This window comes from Pleurodeles waltl, chromosome 10, assembly GCF_031143425.1.
Source record: "Pleurodeles waltl isolate 20211129_DDA chromosome 10, aPleWal1.hap1.20221129, whole genome shotgun sequence".
NCBI lineage: Eukaryota > Metazoa > Chordata > Amphibia > Caudata > Salamandridae > Pleurodeles > Pleurodeles waltl.
In genome coordinates this window covers 565,037,626-565,063,819 of record NC_090449.1, presented here as the reverse complement: position 1 = coordinate 565,063,819, position 26,194 = coordinate 565,037,626, and positions in this window count along the sequence as shown.

Below are 26,194 nucleotides of genomic sequence, written 5' to 3'. Positions count from 1 at the left end.
AATCATATTTGGACAATCTGGGTCACTTCAGTCCACCACCTGTGTTCCAGGGAGCACACCCATCGTCAGGAGAGGAGTCCCAGAGAACCAGTCGTTGTCGCAGAAGGGTGCCTGCTGGAGCTGGGAAGTGACTCTGTCACTCCACAGGAGATTCCTTCGATTCTTCTGGAGCAGGGTGAAGATAGGGAGTCCTCAGAGCATGCACACCTTGGAAACTGTTACAAATGCTTGCTGGAGCTGAAGTTGCAGGTCACAGGAGACACCCGGGATACTTTGTTGCAGTTACAGCGCTTCCTGGAGCAGTCTGCAGTTGAACTGACGGTCAGAAGCTGAAGCAGAGGATTCCTGGTGGAGTCTTGCAAACTGAATCTGAGGAAACACCAAGAGGAGAGACCATAAATAGCCCTGAGATGGGGATTGGCAACCTACCCAGGTATGCACCTATCAGGAGGGGTCTCTGACATCATCTGCTGGCACTGGCCACTAAGGGTTCTCCAGAGGGTCCTTACACCTTGGAATCCAAGATGGCTAATGCCAGGGACACTCTGGAGGAGCTATGGGCACCACCCCTGGGGTGGTGATGGACAGGGGAGTGGTCACTCACTTTTCCTTTGTCCAGTTTCTCACCAGAGCAGGGACTGGGCGTCCCTGAACCGTTGTAGAGTGGAATATTCAAGAAGGGCACGTATGTGCCCTTCAAAGCATATTCAGAGGCTCTGGAGTCTACCCCTCCCATCCCTGTAACACCTATTTCCAAAGGGAGAGGGTGTAACACCCTCCTCCCAAAGGAAATGCATTGTTCTGCCTTCCTGGGACTGAGCTGCTCAATCCCAAGGAGGGCGGACACCTGTCTGTGAGGTGGCAGCAGCTGGGGCTGCCTGGAAAACCTCAGAAGGCTGGTATAGCAGTACTGGGGGTACACTGTGGAGCCCCCAGAGTGCATGGAATTATAAAGCCAATACTAGAATCAGTATTGGGGTACAATGCATAGTTACTAGACACCTTACATAGCCATATTGTGAAGCTGAACATAGGTATTGACCTATGTCCAGTGCACGCGTAAAATGGCGTCCCCATACTCACGCAGTCTGGGAAAATGGTCCTTGATGACGTGGGGGCACCTCGCTAGTGCAAAGGTGCCCTCACACATAGGCACTTAGCACCCTGTAAGGCCTTACATATAGGTGACTTATCAGTGACCTGGTGCAGTGAAAATGGCTGTGAAATAGTGCAGGCACTATTTCGCACAGGCTGCAATGGCAGTCCTGCAGACGCCTTTGCATGGGCTCCCTATAGGTGGCAAAACAAATGCTGCAGCCCATAGGGATCCCCTGGAAGCCCAATGCCTTGGGTACCTAAGTACCATATACTAGGGACATATAAGGGGACACCAGTATGCCAATTTGGGATGATATACTGGGCTAAGAGTATGTAGTGACAAATTTTGGAAAAGAGAGAGCATAAGCACTGGGGTCCTGGTTAGCAGCATTCCAGTGACACAGTCAAGCATACTGACAAACAGTCAAACATACTGACAAACAGGCCAAAAACCATAAGCACTGGTGCCCTGGCTAGCAGGATCCCAGTGACATAGTCAAACACACTGACAAACAGGCCAAAATGGGGGTAACCATGCTAAAAATAGGCTACTTTCTCACAAGGTGGCTCGAAAAGTCCCACAATATTCCATTGAGAACCTGTCCATGCCCTGGGACTTACCCTGCCCATCCGGAACATTGGCAGTTGTATCTCCTCTAACTACAAGGGATGCTCCAGTTCTAATAATTGAAGTGCGGATAGATGAGGGAGCGTCGCCTTCCGTACGAGGTTGCTGACAGCATTCGGGGAGGATTATGGAGTGCAGGAGATCAAATCCTCGTGGAACAAAACTAACACTTTGTTGATGTCAGCTTTTGTATTGACTATGTATCCTGCCATGTCACGGATCATGCCAATCACAGTTCTAGGATTCTCCCATTGTAGTAACCAAGCCAGCATGTGCCCAGGTTTATCTCCATCTGTGTGCTGGTGGGTCAGGGAGGTCCTATAATCGAGGTCACTCAACTATGTCACCTCCTTGCAGTATGGACACCGGAGTTCTGCTAAGTGCGGTCGTACGGCTGGCACTGTCATCACCTCAATTTCCACACTCCACAAGCGTGATTCTAAATACGCCACGGAGAGGAGAAGTGAGAATCTTACCCCCCCTTGACGTATGTATACAGTGTCCCCTCATGGCCACCTTCATAGCATCCCATTCTAGTAATTGGGTGCCCACCAAGCTGACATTTTCAGTAAAGTATTGTGTTAGGTGGGTATCGATGGCATCCCTGTAAGCCATGTCACTGAGTGTTTCTGTCTGTGATTTCCATGTCAGAACATGTGCTCGGGACCCACCTCCTTGAAACGTAACATTAGGGGGGCTATGTCCAGAGGGGTTCTGCCCAAGTATTCGTAGTCTTGGATGAGGGGCCAAAAGTTGGAGTTACGGAATAAACAGTTGAGTCTGATGGTCAGGTGCATAATAGGGGAATTAAGCCTCCTCGGGGTGACCCATGCACCAGATATTGTAGAGATGTAGTGTTTGGGTCCAATGCTGAAAATCTTGAGTGGCCTCCACACCCTGAGTTCCCGGAAGTGAGGGAATGGATCAATCAAGCCCGTATTGTGTATACACTTAAAAGCTAATGCCCATAACCCTGGGGATTTTGTAGTAAAGTATGTGAGAGTGTGTGAAGAAACTCACTGCGATGTGTATTATGCAAGTACAATTACATTAATTAGATGGGTCGTCCATTCAGGGATCCTTCCAGTATCACATAGCAGCCCTCTATGTCAACAAAGTACCTGTATTTTACAAAGGGTACTCCAGGAGCTACCCATATCAAAAAGCCAGTGCATATGCAGAGTATCCTGTACCATATATCTGACCACTCCAGTGCATGCACACCTTCTCAAGCTCTCCTCTAGTCAGGTGTGTCTCCTGGAGACAAGCAATGTATATAAACCTGCAGCTAAGATATGCATAAATTCTGGGTCACAGCACAGGAGACACCATGCCTTAGTTGTTCCAGAGCAGTATACTATAGAAGGTAGCCATGTGTACCTAAAGAAGTCCAGATGTATACAGTCCCCAGTTCGTCCCGCCACCCGAATGGACTGCATTCCAACCCTTCTCTTGCTGCCCTTCTCTTCATTTCAAACACAAATGTAAAACTGAAACTGAGGAGAAACTCCCCTACCCCAGGCTTGGACACCAACGGGCATCGTGCCACAAAGTCCCATGTAGGTGAACCGACATGCATAGTGCACCGGCAACACTAATAGGTCTGTGCGGAAGTCTCTGTGAGGGCTGGTCATGCCCAGTGAACAAGGCTACATTCCCTGAAACAACCACACCTAGTCCCAGCCAGGGGACTATTAGCCAACCTGCTCCATGTTCAATATACTTCCCTGTGCCATTATGCCCTCTCTGCCTGTATTCCATCAAGGATCCGACATCTCCCTGCGAGGTGAGCCCAATTGTGTAATCAGGGATCCCTCATCAGAGGCGGCCTCATCACGGGCTCCCTGCAAGTAGAATCTGTGTCTGGGGTCAGCATCTGAAATCTGTTTGTATCGCACATAGAGATCTCAGCAACGGTCCACGCTCATTCTTGGGCAGCCTGTTCCTCAATCGGACAGGATGGAGTCTTGTGGCAGCGGCACCGGCATCTCTGTAGGAGGCTGGCCTGGTTTGTAGTGGGTACCTAAGGTACTTACACCTTATATCAGGTCCTGTTATCCCTTATTAGTGAAATGTAGGCAGTATTCTAGTAGCTTAGGCTGTCTAGGGGTAGCTGTAGCAGAGGTGTCAAGGATGAACTAGGAGACATGAAAAGCTCCTGCAATACCACTGTAGTTACACAGTGCTTATTCACAATAAGAGACAATACTCAGTGTTACCAAAAATAAATGTACTTTATTTTAGTAACACAAAGGCAACAATATCTTAGAGGCAATACTCCTTCTGGAGGTATGTATTATACACAACAATATATACACTAGTAACCAAAATTAGTTAAGTAAACAGTCATAAAATAGTGCAAACAGTAGAAAATACAATAGCTTGCAATGGGCTTAGGGGCAACACAAATCATATTTGGACAATCTGGGTCACTTCAGTCCACCACCTGTGTTCCAGGGAGCACACCCATCGTCAGGAGAGGAGTCCCAGAGAACCAGTCGTTGTCGCAGAAGGGTGCCTGCTGGAGCTGGGAAGTGACTCTGTCACTCCACAGGAGATTCCTTCGATTCTTCTGGTGCAGGGTGAAGATAGGGAGTCCTCAGAGCATGCACACCTTGGAAACTGTTACAAATGCTTGCTGGAGCTGAAGTTGCAGGTCACAGGAGACACCCGGGATACTTTGTTGCAGTTACAGCGCTTCCTGGAGCAGTCTGCAGTTGAACTGACGGTCAGAAGCTGAAGCAGAGGATTCCTGGTGGAGTCTTGCAAACTGAATCTGAGGAAACACCAAGAGGAGAGACCATAAATAGCCCTGAGATGGGGATTGGCAACCTACCCAGGTATGCACCTATCAGGAGGGGTCTCTGACATCATCTGCTGGCACTGGCCACTAAGGGTTCTCCAGAGGGTCCTTACACCTTGGAATCCAAGATGGCTAATGCCAGGGACACTCTGGAGGAGCTATGGGCACCACCCCTGGGGTGGTGATGGACAGGGGAGTGGTCACTCACTTTTCCTTTGTCCAGTTTCTCACCAGAGCAGGGACTGGGCGTCCCTGAACCGTTGTAGAGTGGAATATTCAAGAAGGGCACGTATGTGCCCTTCAAAGCATATTCAGAGGCTCTGGAGTCTACCCCTCCCATCCCTGTAACACCTATTTCCAAAGGGAGAGGGTGTAACACCCTCCTCCCAAAGGAAATGCATTGTTCTGCCTTCCTGGGACTGAGCTGCTCAATCCCAAGGAGGGCGGACACCTGTCTGTGAGGTGGCAGCAGCTGGGGCTGCCTGGAAAACCTCAGAAGGCTGGTATAGCAGTACTGGGGGTACACTGTGGAGCCCCCAGAGTGCATGGAATTATAAAGCCAATACTAGAATCAGTATTGGGGTACAATGCATAGTTACTAGACACCTTACATAGCCATATTGTGAAGCTGAACATAGGTATTGACCTATGTCCAGTGCACGCGTAAAATGGCGTCCCCATACTCACGCAGTCTGGGAAAATGGTCCTTGATGACGTGGGGGCACCTCGCTAGTGCAAAGGTGCCCTCACACATAGGCACTTAGCACCCTGTAAGGCCTTACATATAGGTGACTTATCAGTGACCTGGTGCAGTGAAAATGGCTGTGAAATAGTGCAGGCACTATTTCGCACAGGCTGCAATGGCAGTCCTGCAGACGCCTTTGCATGGGCTCCCTATAGGTGGCAAAACAAATGCTGCAGCCCATAGGGATCCCCTGGAAGCCCAATGCCTTGGGTACCTAAGTACCATATACTAGGGACATATAAGGGGGCACCAGTATGCCAATTTGGGATGAAATACTGGGTTAAGAGTATGTAGTGACAAATTTTGGAAAAGAGAGAGCATAAGCACTGGGGTCCTGGTTAGCAGCATTCCAGTGACACAGTCAAGCATACTGACAAACAGTCAAACATACTGACAAACAGGCCAAAAACCATAAGCACTGGTGCCCTGGCTAGCAGGATCCCAGTGACATAGTCAAACACACTGACAAACAGGCCAAAATGGGGGTAACCATGCTAAAAATAGGCTACTTTCTCACAAGGTGGCTCGAAAAGTCCCACAATATTCCATTGAGAACCTGTCCATGCCCTGGGACTTACCCTGCCCATCCGGAACATTGGCAGTTGTATCTCCTCTAACTACAAGGGATGCTCCAGTTCTAATAATTGAAGTGCGGATAGATGAGGGAGCGTCGCCTTCCGTACGAGGTTGCTGACAGCATTCGGGGAGGATTATGGAGTGCAGGAGATCAAATCCTCGTGGAACAAAACTAACACTTTGTTGATGTCAGCTTTTGTATTGACTATGTATCCTGCCATGTCACGGATCATGCCAATCACAGTTCTAGGATTCTCCCATTGTAGTAACCAAGCCAGCATGTGCCCAGGTTTATCTCCATCTGTGTGCTGGTGGGTCAGGGAGGTCCTATAATCGAGGTCACTCAACTATGTCACCTCCTTGCAGTATGGACACCGGAGTTCTGCTAAGTGCGGTCGTACGGCTGGCACTGTCATCACCTCAATTTCCACACTCCACAAGCGTGATTCTAAATACGCCACGGAGAGGAGAAGTGAGAATCTTACCCCCCCTTGACGTATGTATACAGTGTCCCCTCATGGCCACCTTCATAGCATCCCATTCTAGTAATTGGGTGCCCACCAAGCTGACATTTTCAGTAAAGTATTGTGTTAGGTGGGTATCGATGGCATCCCTGTAAGCCATGTCACTGAGTGTTTCTGTCTGTGATTTCCATGTCAGAACATGTGCTCGGGACCCACCTCCTTGAAACGTAACATTAGGGGGGCTATGTCCAGAGGGGTTCTGCCCAAGTATTCGTAGTCTTGGATGAGGGGCCAAAAGTTGGAGTTACGGAATAAACAGTTGAGTCTGATGGTCAGGTGCATAATAGGGGAATTAAGCCTCCTCGGGGTGACCCATGCACCAGATATTGTAGAGATGTAGTGTTTGGGTCCAATGCTGAAAATCTTGAGTGGCCTCCACACCCTGAGTTCCCGGAAGTGAGGGAATGGATCAATCAAGCCCGTATTGTGTATACACTTAAAAGCTAATGCCCATAACCCTGGGGATTTTGTAGTAAAGTATGTGAGAGTGTGTGAAGAAACTCACTGCGATGTGTATTATGCAAGTACAATTACATTAATTAGATGGGTCGTCCATTCAGGGATCCTTCCAGTATCACATAGCAGCCCTCTATGTCAACAAAGTACCTGTATTTTACAAAGGGTACTCCAGGAGCTACCCATATCAAAAAGCCAGTGCATATGCAGAGTATCCTGTACCATATATCTGACCACTCCAGTGCATGCACACCTTCTCAAGCTCTCCTCTAGTCAGGTGTGTCTCCTGGAGACAAGCAATGTATATAAACCTGCAGCTAAGATATGCATAAATTCTGGGTCACAGCACAGGAGACACCATGCCTTAGTTGTTCCAGAGCAGTATACTATAGAAGGTAGCCATGTGTACCTAAAGAAGTCCAGATGTATACAGTCCCCAGTTCGTCCCGCCACCCGAATGGACTGCATTCCAACCCTTCTCTTGCTGCCCTTCTCTTCATTTCAAACACAAATGTAAAACTGAAACTGAGGAGAAACTCCCCTACCCCAGGCTTGGACACCAACGGGCATCGTGCCACAAAGTCCCATGTAGGTGAACCGACATGCATAGTGCACCGGCAACACTAATAGGTCTGTGCGGAAGTCTCTGTGAGGGCTGGTCATGCCCAGTGAACAAGGCTACATTCCCTGAAACAACCACACCTAGTCCCAGCCAGGGGACTATTAGCCAACCTGCTCCATGTTCAATATACTTCCCTGTGCCATTATGCCCTCTCTGCCTGTATTCCATCAAGGATCCGACATCTCCCTGCGAGGTGAGCCCAATTGTGTAATCAGGGATCTCTCCTCAGAGGCGGCCTCATCACGGGCTCCCTGCAAGTAGAATCTGTGTCTGGGGTCAGCATCTGAAATCTGTTTGTATCGCACATAGAGATCTCAGCAACGGTCCACGCTCATTCTTGGGCAGCCTGTTCCTCAATCGGACAGGATGGAGTCTTGTGGCAGCGGCACCGGCATCTCTGTAGGAGGCTGGCCTGGTTTGTAGTGGGTACCTAAGGTACTTACACCTTATATCAGGTCCTGTTATCCCTTATTAGTGAAATGTAGGCAGTATTCTAGTAGCTTAGGCTGTCTAGGGGTAGCTGTAGCAGAGGTGTCAAGGATGAACTAGGAGACATGAAAAGCTCCTGCAATACCACTGTAGTTACACAGTGCTTATTCACAATAAGAGACAATACTCAGTGTTACCAAAAATAAATGTACTTTATTTTAGTAACACAAAGGCAACAATATCTTAGAGGCAATACTCCTTCTGGAGGTATGTATTATACACAACAATATATACACTAGTAACCAAAATTAGTTAAGTAAACAGTCATAAAATAGTGCAAACAGTAGAAAATACAATAGCTTGCAATGGGCTTAGGGGCAACACAAATCATATTTGGACAATCTGGGTCACTTCAGTCCACCACCTGTGTTCCAGGGAGCACACCCATCGTCAGGAGAGGAGTCCCAGAGAACCAGTCGTTGTCGCAGAAGGGTGCCTGCTGGAGCTGGGAAGTGACTCTGTCACTCCACAGGAGATTCCTTCGATTCTTCTGGTGCAGGGTGAAGATAGGGAGTCCTCAGAGCATGCACACCTTGGAAACTGTTACAAATGCTTGCTGGAGCTGAAGTTGCAGGTCACAGGAGACACCCGGGATACTTTGTTGCAGTTACAGCGCTTCCTGGAGCAGTCTGCAGTTGAACTGACGGTCAGAAGCTGAAGCAGAGGATTCCTGGTGGAGTCTTGCAAACTGAATCTGAGGAAACACCAAGAGGAGAGACCATAAATAGCCCTGAGATGGGGATTGGCAACCTACCCAGGTATGCACCTATCAGGAGGGGTCTCTGACATCATCTGCTGGCACTGGCCACTAAGGGTTCTCCAGAGGGTCCTTACACCTTGGAATCCAAGATGACTAATGCCAGGGACACTCTGGAGGAGCTATGGGCACCACCCCTGGGGTGGTGATGGACAGGGGAGTGGTCACTCACTTTTCCTTTGTCCAGTTTCTCACCAGAGCAGGGACTGGGCGTCCCTGAACCGTTGTAGAGTGGAATATTCAAGAAGGGCACGTATGTGCCCTTCAAAGCATATTCAGAGGCTCTGGAGTCTACCCCTCCCATCCCTGTAACACCTATTTCCAAAGGGAGAGGGTGTAACACCCTCCTCCCAAAGGAAATGCATTGTTCTGCCTTCCTGGGACTGAGCTGCTCAATCCCAAGGAGGGCGGACACCTGTCTGTGAGGTGGCAGCAGCTGGGGCTGCCTGGAAAACCTCAGAAGGCTGGTATAGCAGTACTGGGGGTACACTGTGGAGCCCCCAGAGTGCATGGAATTATAAAGCCAATACTAGAATCAGTATTGGGGTACAATGCATAGTTACTAGACACCTTACATAGCCATATTGTGAAGCTGAACATAGGTATTGACCTATGTCCAGTGCACGCGTAAAATGGCGTCCCCATACTCACGCAGTCTGGGAAAATGGTCCTTGATGACGTGGGGGCACCTCGCTAGTGCAAAGGTGCCCTCACACATAGGCACTTAGCACCCTGTAAGGCCTTACATATAGGTGACTTATCAGTGACCTGGTGCAGTGAAAATGGCTGTGAAATAGTGCAGGCACTATTTCGCACAGGCTGCAATGGCAGTCCTGCAGACGCCTTTGCATGGGCTCCCTATAGGTGGCAAAACAAATGCTGCAGCCCATAGGGATCCCCTGGAAGCCCAATGCCTTGGGTACCTAAGTACCATATACTAGGGACATATAAGGGGGCACCAGTATGCCAATTTGGGATGAAATACTGGGTTAAGAGTATGTAGTGACAAATTTTGGAAAAGAGAGAGCATAAGCACTGGGGTCCTGGTTAGCAGCATTCCAGTGACACAGTCAAGCATACTGACAAACAGTCAAACATACTGACAAACAGGCCAAAAACCATAAGCACTGGGGCCCTGGCTAGCAGGATCCAAGTGACATAGTCAAACACACTGACAAACAGGCCAAAATGGGGGTAACCATGCTAGAAATAGGCTACTTTCTCACAAGGTGGCTCGAAAAGTCCCACAATATTCCATTGAGAACCTGTCCATGCCCTGGGACTTACCCTGCCCATCCGGAACATTGGGAGTTGTATCTCCTCTAACTACAAGGGATCTTCAGTTCTAATAATTGAAGTGCGGATAGATGAGGGAGCGTCGCCTTCCGTACGAGGTTGCTGACAGCATTCGGGGAGAATTATGGAGTGCAGGAGATCAAATCCTCGTGGAACAAAACTAACACTTTGTTGATGTCAGCTTTTGTATTGACTATGTATCCTGCCATGTCACGGATCATGCCAATCACAGTTCTAGGATTCTCCGATTGTAGTAACCAAGCCAGCATGTGCCCAGGTTTATCTCCATCTGTGTGCTGGTGGGTCAGGGAGGTCCTATAATCGAGGTCACTCAACTATGTCACCTCCTTGCAGTATGGACACCGGAGTTCTGCTAAGTGCGGTCGTACGGCTGGCACTGTCATCACCTCAATTTCCACACTCCACAAGCGTGATTCTAAATACGCCACGGAGAGGAGAAGTGAGAATCTTACCCCCCCTTGACGTATGTATACAGTGTCCCCTCATGGCCACCTTCATAGCATCCCATTCTAGTAATTGGGTGCCCACCAAGCTGACATTTTCAGTAAAGTATTGTGTTAGGTGGGTATCGATGGCATCCCTGTAAGCCATGTCACTGAGTGTTTCTGTCTGTGATTTCCATGTCAGAACATGTGCTCGGGACCCACCTCCTTGAAACGTAACATTAGGGGGGCTATGTCCAGAGGGGTTCTGCCCAAGTATTCGTAGTCTTGGATGAGGGGCCAAAAGTTGGAGTTACGGAATAAATAGTTGAGCATAATAGGAGAATTAAGCCTCCTCGGGGTGACCCATGCACCAGATATTGTAGAGATGTAGTGTTTGGGTCCAATGCTGAAAATCTTGAGTGGCCTCCACACCCTGAGTTCCCGGAAGTGAGGGAATGAATCAATCAAGCGCGTATTGTGTATACACTTAAAAGCTAATGCCCATAACCCTGGGGATTTTGTAGTAAAGTATGTGAGAGTGTGTGAAGAAACTCACCGCGATGTGTATTATGCAAGTACAATTACATTAATTAGATGGGTCGTCCATTCAGGGATCCTTCCAGTATCACATAGCAGCCCTCTATGTCAACAAAGTACCTGTATTTTACAAAGGGTACTCCAGGAGCTACCCATATCAAAAAGCCAGTGCATATGCAGAGTATCCTGTACCATATATCTGACCACTCCAGTGCATGCACACCTTCTCAAGCTCTCCTCTAGTCAGGTGTGTCTCCTGGAGACAAGCAATGTATATAAACCTGCAGCTAAGATATGCATAAATTCTGGGTCACAGCACAGGAGACACCATGCCTTAGATGTTCCAGAGCAGTATACTATAGAAGGTAGCCATGTGTACCTAAAGAAGTCCAGATGTATACAGTCCCCAGTTCGTCCCGCCACCCGAATGGACTGCATTCCAACCCATCTCTTGATGCCCTTCTCTTCATTTCAAACACAAATGTAAAACTGAAACTGAAGAGAAACTCCCCTACCCCAGGCTTGGACACCAACGGGCATCGTGCCACAAAGTCCCATGTAGGTGAACCGACATGCATAGTGCACCGGCAACACTAATAGGTCTGTGCGGAAGTCTCTGTGAGGGCTGGTCATGCCCAGTGAACAAGGCTACATTCCCTGAAACAACCACACCTAGTCCCAGCCAGGGGACTATTAGCCAACCTGCTCCATGTTCAATATACTTCCCTGTGCCATTATGCCCTCTCTGCCTGTATTCCATCAAGGATCTGACATCTCCCTGCGAGGTGAGCCCAATTGTGTAATCAGGGATCCCTCCTCAGAGGCGGCCTCATCACGGGCTCCCTGCAAGTAGAATCGGTGTCTGGGGTCAGCATCTGAAATCTGTTTGTATCGCACATAGAGATCTCAGCAACGGTCCACGCTCATTCTTGGGCAGCCTGTTCCTCAATCGGACAGGATGGAGTCTTGTGGCAGCGGCACCGGCATCTCTGTAGGAGGCTGGCCTGGTTTGTAGTGGGTACCTAAGGTACTTACACCTTATATCAGGTCCTGTTATCCCTTATTAGTGAAATGTAGGCAGTATTCTAGTAGCTTAGGCTGTCTAGGGGTAGCTGTAGCAGAGCAGTCAAGGATGAACTAGGAGACATGAAAAGCTCCTGCAATACCACTGTAGTTACACAGTGCTTATTCACAATAAGAGACAATACTCAGTGTTACCAAAAATAAATGTACTTTATTTTAGTAACACAAAGGCAACAATATCTTAGAGGCAATACTCCTTCTGGAGGTATGTATTATACACAACAATATATACACTAGTAACCAAAATTAGTTAAGTAAACAGTCATAAAATAGTGCAAACAGTAGAAAATACAATAGCTTGCAATGGGCTTAGGGGCAACACAAATCATATTTGGACAATCTGGGTCACTTCAGTCCACCACCTGTGTTCCAGGGAGCACACCCATCGTCAGGAGAGGAGTCCCAGAGAACCAGTCGTTGTTGCAGAAGGGTGCCTGCTGGAGCTGGGAAGTGACTCCGTCACTCCACAGGAGATTCCTTCGATTCTTCTGGTGCAGGGTGAAGATAGGGAGTCCTCAGAGCATGCACACCTTGGAAACTGTTACAAATGCTTGCTGGAGCTGAAGTTGCAGGTCACAGGAGTCACCCGGGATACTTTGTTGCAGTTACAGCGCTTCCTGGAGCAGTCTGCAGTTGAACTGACGGTCAGAAGCTGAAGCAGAGGATTCCTGGTGGAGTCTTGCAAACTGAATCTGAGGAAACACCAAGAGAAGAGACCATAAATAGCCCTGAGATGGGGATTGGCAACCTACCCAGGTATGCACCTATCAGGAGGGGTCTCTGACATCATCTGCTGGCGCTGGCCACTATGGGTTCTCCAGAGGGTCCTTACACCTTGGAATCCAAGATGGCTAATGCCAGGGACACTCTGGAGGAGCTATGGGCACCACCCCTGGGGTGGTGATGGACAGGGGAGTGGTCACTCACTTTTCCTTTGTCCAGTTTCTCACCAGAGCAGGGACTGGGCGTCCCTGAACCGTTGTAGAGTGGAATTTTCAAGAAGGGCACGTATGTGCCCTTGAAAGCATATTCAGAGGCTCTGGAGTCTACCCCTCCCATCCCTGTAACACCTATTTCCAAAGGGAGAGGGTGTAACACCCTCCTCCCAAAGGAAATGCATTGTTCTGCCTTCCTGGGACTGAGCTGCTCAATCCCAAGGAGGGCAGACACCTGTCTGTGAGGTGGCAGCAGCTGGGGCTGCAGTGGAAACCTCAGAGAGCTGGTTTTCCAGTGCTGGGTGTCCATGATGGAGCCCCCAGGATGCACGGGATTGCCCCAAATACCAGATTTGGAATGGGTGGATAATTCCATGATCTTAGACACCTCACATGGCCATATTCGGAGTTACCATTGTGAAGCTACATATATATTGACATATATGTAGTGCACGTGTGTAATGGTATCCACGCACTCACGAAGTCCGGAGAATTGGCCCTGGACAGAGTGAGGGCACCTTTGCTAGTGCAAGAGTGCCCTCACACACAGTAACTTTGCACCTAGCCTTCAGTTAATTAAGGTTAGACATATAGGTGACTTATAAGTTACTTAAATGCAGTAAAAATGGCTGTGAAATAGTGTGTGCACTATTTCAATCAGGCTGCAATGTCAGTGCTGAAGAAAGGTTTGTCTGAGCTTCTTATGGGTGGCAAAAGAAATGCTGCAGCCCATAAGGAACTCCTGGAACCCCAATGCCCTGGGTACCTAGGTACCATATACTAGGGACATTTAACCCCTAGTGTGCCCCGGACGAGGTGATCTCGTCCAAGGCACCGGTTCCCCGGTGCCTTGGACAAGATCACTTCGTCCTGCTAGGGGCCCCCGGAGGGAGCGCTAGCGCTCCCCCGATGGCCAGGCACACCCCTCCCTAGGCAGGGATGGAAGGGGAATCGCTTCCCCTTCCACCCCTGCCCCCCCGTGACCTCCCCCGTGGCGTCTGATGATGTCAGCGTGCTTTCGCGTGCTGGCCTCATCAGAGGCCTTCCCTCCGGCGCTGGAAGCTCAGCTTCCAGCGCCGGATCGGAGGAGAAATTTCTTTGCATTTCTCCGCCGATCACGTGGAGGGGGCGCAGAGACATGAAAGGAGAGGAAAGGCCTTTCCTCTCCTTTCATGTCTCTCAGAGCATTTCTGCTGCCCGATCGGGCAGCAGAAATGCCACTAGACACCAGGGAATTTTTTGATTCTTTGTTCATTTGATAAGGAGAGCGGCCCCTTGGGCAAGGGCCGCTCTCCAGGGTGGCAATTTATTTTTGGGCTGTTTCTGCTCCCTAGACACCAGGGATTGTATTTCTTGTGTTTTTTTGTTTTTTTATTTGTGGGGAGCGACCCCTTAGGCAAGGGTCGCTCCCCTGGGGGAAAATAATTTTCTAGGCAATTTCTGCCCCCCTTGGGGGCAGATCGGCCTATTTTTATTGGGCCAATCTGCCCCCAAGGGGGGCAGAAACCACTAGACACCAGGGATTTTTTTATTTTTTTATTTACTAAATAAGGAGAGCGGCCCCTTGGGCAAGGGCCGCTCTCCGGGGGGGGCAATTTGTTTTTTGGTGCCTAAAATTATTAGGCCAATCTGCCCCCAGGGGGGGCAGAAATCCACTAGACACCAGGGAAAATGTTCTTTTTTTTTTGTATGTTTTAGGAGCGACCCCTTGGGCAAGGGTCGCTCCGGGGGGGTGGGGGGGGAATAATTATTAGGCCATTTCTGCCCCCCTGGAGGCAGAAACCCCTAGACACCAGGGAATATATATTTTTGAGGGCTATTTGAAGTAAGGGGAGCAGCCCCTTGGGCAAGGGCTGCTCCTCGGGGGGGAAATTATTTATAGGTCAATATTATTAGGCCGCTCTGCCCCGTGGGGGGGGGGCAGAAATCCACTAGACACCAGGGGAAATGTTCTTTCTTTTTTTTTTTTTTTATGTTTGGGGAGCGAACCCTTGGGTCGCTCCGGTGGGGGGCAAATTATTTCTAGGCCATTTCTGCCCCCCCCCTGGAGGCAGATCGGCCTAATTTTATTAGGCCGATCTGCCCCCGGGGGGGGGGCAGAAATCCACTAGACACCAGGGATAATTTTTTTTATTGTTTTTGTTATTTTTTTATGTTTGGAGAGAGACCCCTTGGGCAAGGGTCGCTCCGGGGGGGGGGGGGGGGCAAATCATTATTAGGCCATTTCTGCACCCCCTGGGGCAGAAACCACTACACACCAGGGAAGATTTTTTTTGTGTGGGCAATTTCAAGTAAGGGGAGCGGCCCCTTGGGCAGGGCCGCTCCTCGGGGGGCAAATTATTTCTAGGCCATTTCTGCCCCCCCGGGGGCAGATTGGCCTAATTTTATTAGGCCGATCTGCCCCAGGGGGGGGCAGAAAACCACTAGACACCAGGGATTAAAAAGAAATTGTTTACTTTTATTTTTTTATGTTTGGGGAGCAACCCCTTTGGCAAGGGCCACTCCCTGGGGGGGGGAAATATTTTTAGGCCTTTTCTGCCCCCCCTGGAGGCAGATTGTCCTAATATAATTAGGCGGATTTTCCCCCGCAGGGGGCAAAAACCTCTAGACACCAGGGATGTATATTTTTTTTATTTACTTTATGTTTTTATGTATGGGGAGCGACCCCTTAGACAAGGGTTGCTCCCCTGGGGGGCAAATTGTATTTAGGCCTTTTCTGCCCCCCTTGGGGGCAGATCAGCCTATTTTTGGAAGGCCAATCTGCCCCCTTTGGGGAAGAAACCTCTAGACACCATGGATTGTGGTGTGTGTATGTGTGTGTTTTGTTTGGAGGGGGCAGCCCCTTGGGCAAGGGTCTCTCCAATGGGGGCGCATTACTGTTGGCCATAACTGCCCCCTTGGGGCAGACTGGCCTATTTTGGAAGGCCCATCTGCCCGCAAGGGGGGCAGAAAGCCCACCAGAGACCAGGGAAGATTTTTTTTTCATAATAAGAGGTTGGGGGTATGGCCATACCCGCACCCCAAATAAATGGGGCCAAAGTTGTTCTGCCCACCAGTAGGCAGATTGGGTAATTACCCCTGATCCACACCCGGGGGGACAGAAAGTCTACTAGATGCCAAGGAATAAAAAAAATAAAAGAAAATAGTGGGGTGGTGGCTACCAACCAGTATGGGCCTGGTAATGCCCCCACCCGAACTGAAGGGGCTAACAGTCTTTCAGCTCTCCCCCGCACACTAAAACATCATATCCCATGGCAAGCAAGAGGACATTTGATTATTTTTGGTTTTTGTTTTACATTTGGGCCATGAGAGCTTGGTAACTCTCAGAATCGTCCCACTTGGAATGGTGAGGGCTGCACTTTTTTTTACTTTGGGACGCTGCCATGTAGAAAAATCTTCAAGACCTAGACACATCTGAAAACTAAACATCTAGTTGATTCCAGGGTGGTGTGCTTCACATGCACCCCGCACCATTTCCTTACCCACAATGCCCTCCAAACCTGCAACTTTGCTGGAAAGCACACATTTTTCCACATTTTTGTGATGGAATCTTCCGGAATCTGCAGTAATCCACAAAATTCCTACCACCCAGCATTGTCTCATCTATACCAATAAAATTTCTGCTGCATTTGTCAGCCTAAAAATGTTTTTTTCAAACTGCCCTTTTGGACCCACTTTGGTTCCCCCTCAATTTTGACGTGTTTTTTGGCTCTTCCCTATCACAAACACTTGGCCCACATACACAAGTGAGGTACCATTTTTATCGGGAGACTTGGGGGAACGCTGGGTGGAAAGAAATTTGTGGCTTCTCTCAGATTACAGAACTTTCTGTCACCGAAATGTGAGGAAAAAGTGTTTTTTAGCCACATTTTGAGGTTTGCAAAGGATTCTGGGTAACAGAACCTGGTGAGAGCTTGACAAGTCACCACATCTTGGATTCCCCTAGGTCTCTAGTTTTCAAAAATTCACAGGTTTGGTAGGTTTCCCTAGGTGGCGGCTGAGCTAGGGGCCAAAAATCCACAGGTAGGCACTTTGCAAAAAACACCTCTGTTTTCTTTGAGAAAATATGATGCGTCCACTTTGTGTTTTGGGGTATTTCCTGTCGCGGGCACTAGGCCTCCCACACAAGTGAGGTACCATTTTTATCAGGAGACTTGGGGGGAATGCTGGGTGGAAGGACATTTGTGGCTCCTCTCAGATTCCAGAACTTTCTGTCACCAAAATGTGAGGAAAAAGTGTTTTTTTAGCCACATTTTGAGGTTTGCAAAGGATTCTGGGTAACAGAACCTGGTGAGAGCCCCACAATTCAACCCTTCCTGGATTCCCCTAGGTCTCTAGTTTTCAAAAATGCACAGGTTTGGTATGTTTCCCCAGAAGCCAAAATCCACAGGTAGGCACTTTGGAAAAAATGTGATGTGTCCACGTTGTGTTTTGGGGCATTTCCTGTCGCGGGATCTAGGCCTACCCACACAAGTGAGGTACCATTTTTATCGGGAGACTTGGGGGAACATAGAATAGCAAAACAAGTGTTATTGCCCCTTGTCTTTCTCTACATTTTTTCCTTCCAAATATAAGACAGTGTGTAAAAAAGATGTCTATTTGAGAAATGCCCTGTAATTCACATGCTTGTATGGGTACCCCAGAATTCAGAGATGTGCAAATAACCACTGCTCCTCAACACCTTATCTTGTGCCCATTTTGGAAATACAAAGGTTTTTTTTATACCTATTTTTGACTCTGTATATTTCAGCAAATGAATTGCTGTATACCCGGTATAGAATGAAAACCCACTTCACGGTGCAGCTCATTTATTGGCTCTGGGTACCTAGGGTTCTTGATGAACCTACAAGCCCTATATATCCCCGCAACCAGAAGAGTTCAGCGGACGTAACAGTATATTGCTTTCAAATATCAGACATTGCAGGAAAAAGTTACAGAGTAAAATGTAGAGAAAAATGGCTGTTTTTTTACCTCAATTTCAATATGTTTTTATTTCAGTTGTTATTTTCTGCAGGAAACCCTTGTAGATTTACACAAATTACCCATTGCTAAATTCAGAATTTTGTCTGCTTTTCAGAAATGTTTAGGTTTCTGGGATCCATCATTGGTTTCATACCCATTTCTGTCACTGACTGGAAGGAGGCTGAAAGCACAAAAAATAGTAAAAATGGGGTATGTCCCAGTAAAATGCCAAAATTGTGTTGAAAAATTGGGTTTCCTGATTCAAGTCTGCCTGTTCCTGAAAGCTGGGAAGCTGGTGATTTTAGCACCGTAAACCCTTTGTTGATGCCATTTTCAGGGAAAAAAACAAAAGCCTTCTTCTGCAGCCCTTTTTTCCCCTTTTTTTTTTTAAACTAGTTTTTCACTGTATTTTGGCTAATTTCTTGGCCTCCTTCAGGGGAACCCACAAAGTCTGGGTACCTCCAGAATCCCTAGGTTGTTGGAAAAAAAGGACGCAAATTTGGCGTGAGTAGCTTATGTGGACAAAAAGTTATGAGGGCCTAAGCGAGAACTATTCCAAATAGGCAAAAAAAGGCCTGGCACAGGAGGGGGAAAAGGCCTTGAGTATGAAGTCATTAAAATATAGTGACTAATTTGAAAGTAGAGAGAGCATAAGCACTGTAGTTCTGATTAGCAGAACCTCAGTGACAAAGTTAAGCACTTCTGACAACACACATTAGGCTACAAACTATGAGCACTGGGGTCCTGGCTAGCAGGATCCCAGTGAGACAGGCAAAACATACTGAAAAACAAGCAAAAATTGGGGGTAACATGCCAAGAAAGATGGTACTTTCCGGCAGGGGCGGTAGACAAAGGATGAGTGGCTGCTGTCAGTGTGGAGGCCAGAGCCTGAAAGGATCTCAGTAGGCCAGCCAGTGCACTGTGAAAGCCCTTGAGGAATACATTACTCTGTTGGACTTGAGTTGCCAGTCCCTGGATGGCATTCCTGAGGTCAATAGCCTCCTCACTGATGGCAGCAGGGTTAGGAGGGGCTGGAGCAGAGGTGCCTTTGGTAAAGGACACACCCACCCTCTTCGGTGAGCAGACACGGCCAACTGGGTGGGGAGCTACAGGAAGGGTGGTGGTAGAAAGGGGGGTGGTGGACAGAGATGGTGTTGGGATGGTCCCAGATGGATCCGCCAACACCAGGGAGTGTCCACTGGAGGAGGATTCTGAAGATGATGAACTGGATCCTGTCTCCTCCAACGCACTCCCCTCGCCCTCTGGACCACTGGGTCCCTCGGTGTCGGTGGTATCATGACTTGAGGTCATGTGGCCAGCAGTTTCCCATTTGCCTGTGCCCCATCTCCTTCGCCTGCCAATGCTGATGCTGGGAAACAGAAAGATAGGTACGGTCATCACATTCTTTTCAAACACTTGGATCCCACTGTACACATCAATCACATCATAACCACTTGTACTACAATCCCAGATAGAACCAGGTCAGTGCCAACATCATGTCATAACTAGATACTACCCACACCTCTACATTACAACAATGCCACACACCAGCTAAGACACCTATTGCACACCTACTATACCATCATATCAGTAGAGCAATCACAATAGCCATTCCATGACAACCTGACTTACCAACATTAATCTTAGTCCCTATCCACACCAATATAGTCAACCAACAACCAAGCAATGGGAAATAGTGGTAACATGCATTTCTACATATCACAGACACAAAATCCACACGCACGTACATTTGTAGCAAATGTCATGTAGCAGGAAAGGAACCACATCATGTGCCAAACACAAGACAGCATGTTGCATACATGCCAATACCATTTCATGTCACAGAGACCACAACCTTCACTATTGACATAAGCAGAAATGCAACAACCATACCTGCCATTTCAATGATGGAGTATGAAAGAGTCTAAACATGTCAGCAACACAGGGCCCACTAGTCATGTAGGAAAGGATGATTATCCTATTATTCAAGTGCCCACACCACTATCCACACTTCAGACATGAGCAATTTTACATCTGCACATGACCATGCTATGGCACAACACACTTCTGAGCTTAGCATGATAGGGGCATATACCTTAAGGAAAGCCAGATGACTGACTACACATACCATTCCAACTAAATGTGAAGGTGAACTGCAACATCTGCAACACAATTCAGTTAGTACTAACTATAGGATTCCATACCAAGAACCATCAAAACAAATCCACAATGGCAAAAGAAAGTATGTTTAATTGCCTCACAATGTTGATACATGTCTGGACCTAACAATGAACACATGATGTTGGCAAAAAACAGTCCAGATTGTACCAATTACCAAGATGTAGTGGCATATTTAGCATGCCCACGACACATTGCTATAGGAAATTGCTGTGTAGCCACTTACCATCTAAATAACGTTTACCTGGTACTAATATTGCGAACACTCATATCAATGTTACAGCTTACACCATGGTTTAGTCCATGCAGGATGTCCATTCTGAGAAAAAATCACATGTGCCAATGTTTAGTCCTCAAATATCAATGGGGACACCACCTAACAGATCAGAGTAAGTGCAGCAAGTGTGGCATGTGAAATGCAAGAGTGAGATTACTGCCTCACAATAATTTGACACTAATTGGAAACCTCAGGAATTTTAGGCATCTTCTCAACTTTTCTGATTCAATGTTGCACATATAGATGGATCAAGGGGCATTTGAATGGACAGAGGGCAAAGATCAAGACAACGTACCATCAGGATGTTGGAAGTATGGATCTGTAGGTGGGTGGCAAGGAACAACCAGGAGGGTTCTAAGAACATTATAGTGGTACACATATGGCACAGTCACATGTGCATCATCATATGCTACAATGCAGATGGATGACATAGGTGAGTAATATGTCCCATTATATGATACATTGTGCACACCTATGTACCAATGTTGAGTACTCCCCATATAAGTTTACCTAGGGCACATATTTCCTTTTGCACTTACGACGTTGTCACAGCTTACAGTCTTTCACATCATACCCTGACCTAGCAGAGGAATGTAAATGACTTCAGTCAGTGCTCACCCCCTTGTGGCTGCTGTGCTGCCCTCAAACACCCATCCTACTCAGGGTACTGAGGGTAGGCCACCGCCAATATGTGGGCCATTGGGGTGTGAAGGTTCGACCGACACCCCTTCGTCCTTGGGAGGACATCTCCAGCTGGCCGCAGCGGTCTTATGGGCCCAGCGTCTGAGATACTCCCACTGCTTTCGACAGTGGGTATTTTGCCAGCTGTGGACCCCCAGGGTCCACACTTTCTTGGTGATGGCACTTCAGACCCCCTTCATCTGATGGGCGTTGAGCTGCATTGATGACACAGACAAGAGGTGAAAGACATGTACACATGCTTCATTCCCAAACAAGTACTGCAGGTTGCCATACATACCATTTCTCAAACTTCAAACTCTTTTGCAAGTTACCCTCTGCAGTCAGGCCATGTGTGAAGTAGAGTCAGGCACACAAAATGCATACCAATTACCAGATTTTGTCTAGAAACATAGGACCGGAACACAAGTATGTCCTTTAAATGGTACATCTAAACAACTATTTGATACAGCAGGATTGATGTAAATTCTGTAATGTACATATGTGAATCAGGGTTCATACATCATGTACTACCTATTATGTAACAGGGCTAACAGTCTTTCTATGCACATGTGCACACTACCATCTACCCCCACATGTTAGCTTAATCCTTCATTCATGCATCTTTAATCTACCTCATAACACACTTTACCTTTCACCCACTTGTGTCGCATTGGACTTACCTCCTCCTCTGGTGCACGGTATAGCTGTCCATATAGGGGTATTACCTCCTCCATAAGCTTGGCTAGCTCTTCTGCTGAAAAGGCAGTGGCCCTATCACCTTCAGGACATGGCATGATTGCTCCCAGGGGCAGTACACAGCAGCTCAGGTCGTGGAGGTCTAGCTGGCAACAGTGTCAGGAGCCAAGTGAGGGATTGTGCAGAAAATGGCGGTCACATTTGCCACTTACAGGACCGGAACCGCCGATGGACATCGCCATTGGCTCAAGTCCACCAAAGGCAGCATTGTGTTCCAATGGCAATATCCACTGCGGTTGTAACTGTCTACCGCCATGACTACTTCCGCCAGCAGAGTCAGGTCACTTCCTGATGTCTAGTACAGGAGGTAAGACAGCAGCCATTTTAGGGCTCTAATATGTGTGATGACATGATGAAAGTTGTGTCATTTACAGAAACCTCATAACTATGACAATGTGTGAAGTGAAGGCATACTGTTTACAAGTATTTTAATGTGCTTGTATTTAGTAGAGGAAGTAAAATGAGGTATTTTGGGTCACATGAAACAGTGTTCGCACCATACTAATCACAATCGGAAGATGGCAGAGGTGCAAAAATATATGTGTGACATATCTACAGTGTTGATGTAACTTCCACTGTCAGTGACATGTATCTCCATGTAGAGTACATGTGAGATTTTGGGGTATTTGAATCCGGAACACTTTCATATTTTGGCTGGCTATGTGCTGAATACCACATATTCACTGTTTCATGTGACATGATTTTGATATGTGTGTGACGTTCTTGTGATCATACTTATGATGGATGGATTGAGTCATTCACATTCATTCTGGTGTTTTTGCACCGTTACCCAGGCCTAAGGAGAGCAATACAACCTCCTTTGTACCATCCACTAGCAGACCTGCAGACCATGGAGGAGCAACATGTAATCCAAAGGCATTGCCTGGATAGGCATACAATTATGGCTCTATGTCATTAGATAGAGCCAGGGCTGATGCCTGCCATCCGCATTCCCAACAGCATACCTCCCATTGGTCAAGTAATGTCAGTGCTGCACTTCCTGGCCACTGGGTCCTTTCAGAATACAGTGGACCTTACTACAGGGATGTCTCAGCCCATGTTCAGTCTGGTTTTGAAGGCTGCACAGTTGGCTTTGTTCACATACCTGGACAGCTACATCAGATTTCCCCAAAGTGAGGATCTGGCCCATGTGAAGGCTGATTTCTATACTTTGGGACACATTCCACATGTGGTTGGAGCCATAGATGGCACCCACATAGCTTTGATTCTCCCAAGTGCAAATGAACAGGAATATAGGAACAGGAAAAACTTCCACTCCATAAACGTCCAAGTGGTCTGTTTGGATGACCTCTACATTTCACACATTTGTGCAAGGTATCCAGGATCAGTCCATGATTCCTTCATCATGTGGAACAGCAATATCCCACTGCTGATGACACAACTCTAAAAAGAGAGGGCCTGGCTGGTTGGTAAGTCATGTATGTCATGTGCGCCTGTCCCTTTTTTCCTGCTGCCCTATGTGTAGATTTGGATTGTTGTAATTATACCTTACAGGGGACTCTGGCTACCCAAACCATCCTTAGTTATTGACACCAGTGAGGCACCCAACCACGCCAGTGGAAGGCCGCTTCAGTGAGGCCCGCAGAAGGACAAGGTGTGTCATGGAGCGTATTTTTGTGCTCCTGAAGGCAAGATTTCATTGCATATTCAAATCTGGTGGAGCCCTCCTCTACTAACCCAACAAGGTCTGTCAAATAATTGCTGCCTGCTGCATGCTCCACAACCCTGCCTTGAAACATCAGATACCATTCATACCAGATGAGGGGGAGCCTGCAGAAACTGTGTGTGGCAATGCAGATATGTCAAGTGAGGATAACCTTGATAAGGATGAAGCTGGAGACATCAGGTCAGATGTCATCAATCACTACTTCAACTGACTCAAGGTATTGTATTGTATTGTATTGTAATCGTATTTATATAGCGCTTACTACCCCTGACGAGGCGTCGAAGCGCTTTTCGATGAGTAGCATGCTACTCTGGAACCCAACAAGAATTAGTGATGGATTAATATCGGGAAATAATGAGTACAGTTTTAGTATTATTATGAGTTAATTTGAGCCGCGGATATGAGAGTTTGTTAGTTAGATTGACTGGAGTAATGGAGGGGTGGAGGAGGAAAGAAATCCAGAAGTGTTAATTGGGAGTATATCCTTCATTTACTCAACCCAAAGGCTTGGGATGAGCAAAGTGGGATGGAGGGGGGAAGAGTATGTAGAAGGGTTAGGGAGAGCATAGCAGCAGGGCGAGATAAATGCGGGAGAATTTAGTAGGGTTGTGTGGGAGGTCACAGTAGTAGAGTGAGGTTTGGTGAGTTAGATGTGGAAGCGGAGGGAAGAGCTTAGGCAGAGTTATTTAGGAGATGAAAGTAGTAGAAAGGATTTGGGATGAGTCAGAGTGAGAATGGAGGATAGTTTGATAGAGACAAGACATATGATGATGAGTAGATAAGTGTGATAAGATGAGAGCAGGAATTCATAGATATCTAGTATAACAACCCACCCAGGAGCCATGCAATGATGCACGAACATGCCAAGCACAGAAACAACATATACAAATACATACATATATATATATATATACACACACACACACACACATGAATACACACACATATGTACATACAATACATAATTAGAACCGTGGGTAAAAAATACTTAGTCAAACAGGTTTAAAGAGTGTGTGTGTATTTTATTATTGTGACATAGTAGCAATACATATTTTCTAAAGAAACTATAAATAGATAGAAATATACACATAATCTGAAAAAATATTTATCAATATAGGCATATACAGTTCATAGTTGTTTGAATATGGTGGTTATGAAGGAAAGAGCCAACTCTTGAGTAGCTTTCTGAAGACAAGAAAGTTATTTGTGGCTCTTATAGTTGGGGGTAATGAATTCCAAAGTTTGGCTGCTTGGACGGAGAAGGATGTACCACCTATAGTCTTTTTCTTGTATGGTGGTGTTCTAAGACGGGTGCCAATCTTGAGCGGAGGTTTCTTTGATGGATGTATTTGGTAATTTTCTTTCTGATAAAAAGCGGTCCTGTTCCATGTATAGCTTTATGGGTGATACAAAGCAGCTTGAAAGTGCATCTTCTGGCAATGGGTAACCAGTGTAGTGCTCTCAAGACAGGGGAGATGTGGGCTTGCGGCTTTACATGTAATAGTAGCCTGGCTGCGGAATTCTGGATACGTTGTAGTTTCTTCATAACAGATAGAGATGATCCATGGTAGAGGCCATTGGCATAATCCAGTTTGGATAGCACAAGCGAGATAGTAGCTTGCACCTTGTGTGGAAATCCGAGGTGGGGGAAGATGCGTCGTAAAGTCTTCAAGGTGATGAAGCTTGTTCGTGCTAATTTGTCCACTTGGGCATTCATAGTTAACTTGGAATCCATGGTGATTCCTAGGTTTTTAACTTCCTTGGGTAATTGAGGAGGTGGTCCGAGATCGTCAGGCCAGACGCACAGAGGGTCATAATTTTTCCAGTCACCACATATGAGTATTTCTGTTTTGGAGGTATTTAGTTTGAGATGGCTCCAGGTCATCCACTGATCAACGGCTCTGAGGCAACTGAAGATGTGTGAGTTTTCAATGTTTTTGGGGCATTCTAATTTAAGTAGTATTTGTGTGTCATCTGCATAGTTGTAGCATGTGAGATAGAAATCATTGATCAGATCTGGTAAAGATATCATGTAGATGTTGAAAATCAAAGGTGAGATGATTGACCCTTGGGGGACCCCTGCTTTTGTGAGGTAGGGTTCAGACGAGAAGGGGGGCGAGTGGATGATATTAGATCTTTTTTGAAGATAGGAAGTAATCCAGTCGAGAGCAATTCCTTGTATGCCGGCTTCGTGGAATCTTTGAGTTAGGGTGTCATGGTCAACCGTATCAAAGGCAGCTGAGAGGTCCAAGAGAAGTAGTGCAGCAACTCCATTGCGGTCAACTGTGTTTTTAAGATCATCCCAGATTGCTGTGAGTGCCGATTCAGTGCTTCTTCCTGGGCGGAATCCAGTTTGGAAGTCTGAAAGTATAGAATTGTCTTCAATGAATTGTGACATCTGGGCAAATGCTGCTCTTTCTATCAATTTGCCGAGGAAAGGTCCATTTGTGATTGGTCTGTAGTTGTTGGGGTCTTGCGGGTCTAGGTTTGTTTTCTTTAATAAAGATCGTATGTATGCCTTTTTCAGGTCTGCAGGAAAAGTTCCTGAAGTTAAAGAGTTGTTGATGATTCCTCTTACAGGTGTGGCAGCAGAAGTAGATAGAAGAATGTTCTTGAAGATTTGTGGTGGGCAAGGGTCAGAAGGGCAACCAGAAGGTC